The sequence below is a fragment of the Dreissena polymorpha genome, chromosome 15 (assembly GCF_020536995.1).
Source record: "Dreissena polymorpha isolate Duluth1 chromosome 15, UMN_Dpol_1.0, whole genome shotgun sequence".
NCBI lineage: Eukaryota > Metazoa > Mollusca > Bivalvia > Myida > Dreissenidae > Dreissena > Dreissena polymorpha.
Window position 1 is genome coordinate 6,049,459 of NC_068369.1, and position 7,424 is coordinate 6,056,882.

Genomic DNA, 7,424 nt, shown 5'->3' on the forward strand with positions numbered 1-7,424 from the left:
ACACTTAAAAACGACAATGTTTCAACACACTATTCTTGTTGACAATTTTATATTTAAATTTGGAACAGTGTAAATCAAAAAATCAAAGGTGGTTAGCGTGTGGCTATGATATTAATAAGTAAAAATATCATTTTCAAATAAATAAATAAATATATATATGCATCGTTTTAAACAGCCAAAACTGCATCCACTGTGCAGCGAATTCCATGTACTTGGTCTTATTCAACGCAGAAATGAATTTTCTTCCTCAAAATGTATATATCTTGCAATATTGTACACATGCTGGGTAAAATTTTAAGAAATAACACGATACACAACTCGCGTGACATACTCGATCTGACCCAATTCAAGTATGAAATCATCAGGGAGTAAAGACACACCTTCACGTTGGACCAATGAAATGTTTAAAATGTCGGCTTGTTGAAATGTATGTAAACAAAGGTCTCAAAAGACGATTGGCAGTTAGTTGTGATGCATAGTGTAACGGCAAGAATGGTAAGAATGTTTTATCATTTTTATTGAATTATGGTACCGAAGTCCATGAACTTTGCAGGGAAAAGGCCCATTACTCTGTGAAGATGCAATATTTTGTTCAAGTATAACAGGTTTAGTGTTCATAATGGGAGTAATGTAGATCTTGAAGGATAATCACACCATGTCATTGATTTTTAACACATAATCAGGATTATATTTGCTTTCATTTTGTAAAATAAAATATGCCATGCAAGGAAAGATTTGTGTTGTAAATGCATGGAAATCAAGAATAGCATATTTAAATATTATGACCAAGTAATGATGCTTTCTTAATGATGATATACCAATGACTGCTACTTGTGTGATCTCATCAATTATGTATTGTGGTTATCCAATTAAAAATGTTGCATATTTATCATCTTTTCAGCAATGATCAACAACATGGGTGGTAAGGAAGGTTTAATTACTTTTTGTCAACACTGAGTGTTCCAATGATCAGTAACTTGAACTTAAAGAAAATGGAAATGCATGCGGGTAGCACCATTCATCAAGTGTCAACTATCTCCTTAGCAGACGCTGCTAGACAGGCTTATTAGATGGAAATGAAGTAGGTAGTTTGATGATTTATGTGAAAAATGTATATATGTGGTGTTTACACTTACGTACTTATCCAGTTTGAAAGTGCGCATCATATGTTTTGAATGTCGTAATAAATTAAAACAATGGCACATATCATAATGGATTATGTCACACTTCCCATGAAACAATAGAACCCAGACAAAGCTAGGAACTTGCAGTCACTGAGTGTTCTTGTTTACAGTCATGTGTTCAATGCCACAACAACATAAACTATAATAGCTGGCTCTGGACTCAACCATTTGTATCTAAAAAAGATCTTTGAACGTGATGGCGAGGATGGTCTAAAGAACATTTTCATAGTGAAACACTCAGACGGTCTGCCCAGGGTCACCAATACCAAGCGGCTTTTGGAGACACTTATTCCAACCTGTCGGATTTCTTCTTCTTCCATACTAATCATGCATTTGTTTTGTATGTCATTATGAGTTTAATGTTATCACTACTCATTGATAAATCTATTTTCCTTTAAACTTGTATGATTGAATGATTTAATTGGCCTCGTTAGTTATTTATTAATGTTTTTATTTCCCCGTAACATTTTCAAGTCTTATTTATAGAAGAACGCATTTCACAGGCAATTTCAAACTAGGTTAGCAAATCTTACTGCACTGAGTTGGTTCCATGACACACATGATATGAAATGTATGTATGTAAATATGTTTATTAGTTTATTATGAGCTTTTCATCACGTTTTTTTAATCTATTTAATAATTAACCATTAAATGCATCTTTATGCTCACATATAAAAATCTCAAATTCAGTATGGCGTTTCTGGAAAAGGGGGATACCCTTGATTGTAAAGCAGGAACTTCGTTTTCCGAAGATTGAGGACATCACTTGTTTGTTTATATTTTCTTTACTCCTTTTCTCGCTTGTTCTAAACTACCAAACTAACTTTGCATATAGTATGCATTATCTATTAATACATACTAAAACGTGTTGTTTGTTCAACATTAAGATTAATAAGAGTGAGACTTGTAAAAACATGGTTTAGAAAAAATGGAAAATAAAAAAATGGGTGTTGAAAACTTAAAATGTCAACAACAAAAATTGTTTTACGGTGAATTATATTTAATCTTTAGTATAAATGCAGACTACCACAACACTAAAAATATGCGAAAAAAATAAGAGAAAATCAACATGTCCCATAAAAGTGCTAGTACCTTAATGGTACCATTTGCATGACTTTGTGCTTTAGACAAGTAAACGTTGATATTATTTTTTTCAGTATCAGTGTTCCTTAGCCCTTGCAGTGGTAATCAAATTTTGCACCTTTGGACAAGAGACGGCGCATTCCAGCTCTCAGCAACCCTTTCGGTTATAAACGAACGTTAAAAACGTGAAGAACGTTGTTGCCTTTGTTGTAGTCAACGGGACACAGATGTTGAATTTCATTTTATTTGTGTTTGTTTATGTTACCGTTTTCTACGGCAAAGATTCGTGAAACGTTTTTAATACATGAATACCACTGTTGTTAAGTACCATAGTTTTTAACATCAACATGTACATTTGAAATATTAAACGTGTGTAAATATGTAAAGGAAGCATAAACTGTTCGAAATACTATGTTAAATACCACTACTTGAAAAAAATTGTTTATGTAAACCCCTTAAAAAAACTTGTATGTATCACTTTCCAGTCACTTACAGTATTTGAATTAATATTATATATACCAAAGGATATTAATTGTAATAGTTTGTCCTACTGCCTCAAAAATGATTATGTTTCTGTTGTTCAAAAGTTTTATTGTTCTCTCTTATTTTGCTTGGAAATTTCATTCAATTTAGTTCCGATATTTCATTTAACCTACTAACATATAAACATAGTAATATTGATTTGGTTACCTACTATAGTAAACTGACACATGACATCACTTTATTTATAATTATATGCATTATGTAAACTGTCTGTTCTGTTCTGTTATAAAGCCGAGAGTTGAATTATTGCAACTAGTGTTTTATTGTGGGTTCGTGAGAATTCATCATACAACCAGTATTCTAAATAAAACTACTGCTGTAATATGTTCATATGAATAATTTGAACGTATCGCGTTTTAATCATTTACCCCCTTTCGTTTCTAAGTTAAATTGAACATGTGACAGTCACAATGTTTTACATTTTACATAAACAAGCGCACCATTACTGCTTGGTATGTATAAATTTTACGAATACATGCATATGTAAACATACTCATCGTATTCAAATATTATAATAACATTATTTCAGGAAAACAACTTCTTTTATGATTATAATTGTGTTGTTACCAGTACGATAAGCGCCCCTGGTTTTGGACAGCGATACGTTAACTCGTTGAAACTTTTGAATTGTTTTCTGTTGAGTCATCAGAAGCACTGTTTATTCAACACACAAGTTGATGTATCATTAATACGATTATCAGTGAACCTTGAGCAAGAACAATTTTAGTGCGTACATGTAACATTATTGTTTAGATTTTTATAAAGCTAATCTTTTCTGTACTTCATACTTTCTTGAAGAAATTTTTGTGACATAATTTCCAAACTTTCCAAGCACATGTTCTGTGTACATCTCTTTCACTTGATCTGTTTCTTTTACATTGTAATACTAGTTTGAAACTGTGTAGAGCTATGATTTTCTCACTTGTATCAATTTTCTGATAACTATGAATATTCCACAACACTTTTACTGTATATTTATGTCCGTCTAGTCAATTAAATATATGTGTGTTTTGTTTTAACTATAAGTGATTATTTGGATGCGTGTTACGTCAATTAAAAAGTGTGATTTCTTACGGGAAAAATAGTTCAAACGTTTAATACTGTACAATTTTGTATATCAGCTCTGCTTGTATATGAACATTTGGATTATCTTTACAGATTTTCGATGGGGCACAATAATCTATTAAAATAAAAAGACAAAGGCATATAATTTTTATAAACAAAAATGTGGTTTTAAAGTATGTTTGTCTGATTTTAGGTTCAGTGCTGGTGGAAAGATCAGGGAGATGGTCTTGCTTGAACAGGGACTTTCCCTTCAGTTGACTCGATATTTAATGCACAAGTCACTGAAATCGCTTATGAAAAGGCCAGAAGCCCAAGAGGTAGGAACCTCTGACCCACACGAGTTCCTGATCCAGAGCATCTTTAAACGCGAGCCCTAATGGTACATGTCATAAGTAATGTGACATCTGTCAAAAACTGCAGACGGAGAATGAATTGTGATTAAAAAGCTTCAAAACATGATTTACACGTTTTTGTGTCAAGACTTATCTAAATAGTAAGAATATAGTTGACAGAAATAATTGTAACCAATATTATTGCTGTTAATGAGAACATCCTTATAGTCAAAGCAAACACACCTTTCCACGTGGAGAGGAAGTCAAAGTTCAAATCTTGGTTGGGATCCCATATAAGCAGCAACTTATGTAATGCACATATATATTATACAAATAATATTATGTGTTTTCATAGTTTGGAGTATTTAATATGCATATTAAAATATACTTTAGTTTTGGTTATTTTCTCCATCACACACATACGCAGTAATTATGTTTTGTTTTACAAAATGTCATGTATCATAAGTATTAGGGCACCATCATTAGCTTCAAAAGATATCAGATGTCATAAACAAAAGACCACAATTCTGTCCTGTCAATGTATCATAATTCTTAAACGATTTTACTTTTAAAAGAAACGGGTTTTTTTCAACAAGGGTTCATCTTGGTTTCTTCTACAGAAGCAAATAAAAACGTATTTTTTCTTACCGTATTCCAAAGTCAGGATATACGCCAACTACCATTTTTAAAGATATTTCTTGTTTTATATAAAATGTATTATTATAAAAATGTATTATTATAAAACGTGTTACCGGTACTTTAATAAATTTAAAATGCAAATGTTATCATGTCCGATGTTCTTTATTAGGGAGAAGGGGCATGCGTAGCCTGAAGCTTACTAGGTTTAAGTGAGGTCAGTTGAAACTTACTTCCAACATGGCGAAAACGATCGTGTTTTCGTGAAGGAGTATACACTTATTTCATGGATGCGCGGTGAACAGTCAAAACTGTTCCCCGAGGTATCAGGGATGACTTTGGTACTGTTGCCCGAGGCCGATAGGCCGAGGGCAACAGTTCCAAATGTCAGCCCTGATACCTCGGGAAACAGTTTTGACTGTTCACCAAGCATCCATGAAATAAGTATTTTATTACCTGATCAAATTTCCAACATAGAAATAACAGCAAACTAAATTTTTATTTACACACAACAGTAATCGATAAAATAAATAATTTTGACTGTTTTACTGTAAAATGACGTCAATTTTTCGACGAAATGACGTCATTATTCCAGCGGGCAACAGTTCAAACTGTTGACCGGTCAACAGTTCGATATCCACCGGTAACAGTTTAAAACATTGCAAATTTCTTTTTCGACAAGGAAATAGCAAAAAAAAATTAATTATCATTTATATAAGACATCAGGTAACAATAGCGGATATTAACTGCCGGTAAGCCCATTTATATTTATATTTCTGTTTAATGAATACGCCCTTTCGGCTATACGGTGAGTTTGCTCCCCTTGGTTTTTTATTTCAAACCATAGACGTCGGAATAAAAAAGTTATTGAACCAAAACGGTCCACAGCTTTGTTATTTAATTGTTGGACCTTCGAGATTTTGGATGTTCGAATATCATGTTCTCGTACAAGAAACAGTATTTGGGTATGTTTACAGTAAAATATAACATACATCACGATGATTTTATTATTTCGACGCGTTTTTATGTTTATTAATTCATTTAATGCCAAGTTATAAAGGTTTACCCCCCCCCCCCTCTTCTTTTTTAACTGACTTTCTTTAAAGCATATTTAAGCTCCTGACTTTCAAACGACAAACACAGCTCATACCTATGTTAAAATGTTTTACACGAGATAACTGCTGTGAATGAATTCCTCATTGATGCGAATTTTTTGGAGAAATTTCTCTCAAACGAGGTCAAGAGTTAACGTTTTGCATTCCTTTTTCTGTTGACCCAGTATCTTATACACCAGGAAAGGTTTTAAGTCATAGGCTTAAAGGTGGCATTTATATTTATGCATGTTTTCTCACATTTAACGCTTACATCGGATGAGTATAATATAAGGCATGTGACGATATAATATACACCGTGTACATGTTTATGGTAACACATTTGAACATACTTCTATTTGAATATGCCTAAAACTAAATACGATGCTAACTAAACGGAACAATATGCTTACTTTTTTCAGGTAACAAGACGCATGGACGTTTAGAATGCCAAGATTTAAAAATAGAAAGCGTTACAAAGTGTGTGCGGCTGTAGAAATAGGTACCAGCCAAAAAAACAAAAGAAAGATTACGTCCAAGTACCACGCCATTTAAGACACACAACAGTGACACATACGTGCAATATAAGTATAATGAAAAACAAACAGGGTAAAGCCGGTTGGATACTATTACAAGGCTGATGCGACAAAAAACTACCATCATTGCGATTCTGAATACATGAAGCGATTTGAAATACCTGTCACGAGCTGAGAAGATGAATATCCGTGAAATATTAATTGCGTCGTGTTCTGAGAAAACTGGGCATAATGCATGTGCGTAAAGTGTCGTCCAGATTCGTCCAATCCACACAGGCTAATCAGAGACGACACTTTCCGCTTTTATGACATCTTTTATTAAATGTTGTCTCTTCTAAGCAAAAATCCAATTTAGGCGGAAAGTGTTGTCCCTGATTAGCCTGTGCGGCACATGCATTATGCCCAGTTTTCTCAGAACGCGACTCAATTATTTATCGATACAATGGCATTTTTGCGTTTTGTCACAAAGATATTAATATATGTATGTAACTTTGATGTAACACATTTTGTACGACCTATAGGTAAACAATTTCTGTAATTTGTGAATATATATTTGTCGCAAAAAAGTGAACTTGTAGTGGGTAGCAACATTTGTGCAAATGCAATACACGATATGATTTCAGTAGAAGTGATCAATTCATGCATGTGTTTATATCTACTGTATTATTATGTGAATTCAATATTATTTAAAATTGTTGTATTTAGGAAATAAATAAAGTATTGGTTCACCTAGAAGGTGATTTCTTTTGTTTCTACCAGTGCCTGCTCATCTTAAGTAATGTTTATGTGTCAAATGCATCACCATTCAATTGGTCCCAAATAATTTTTTATCATGAAGGTAGGTGCGGAGTACACTTGAACATGTATACAGAGACATCGCGGGAAGAAATGACGAAACACATATAATGGTAATTTTAATATATAAAAACACGTCAAGAACTAGCATCGTGACAT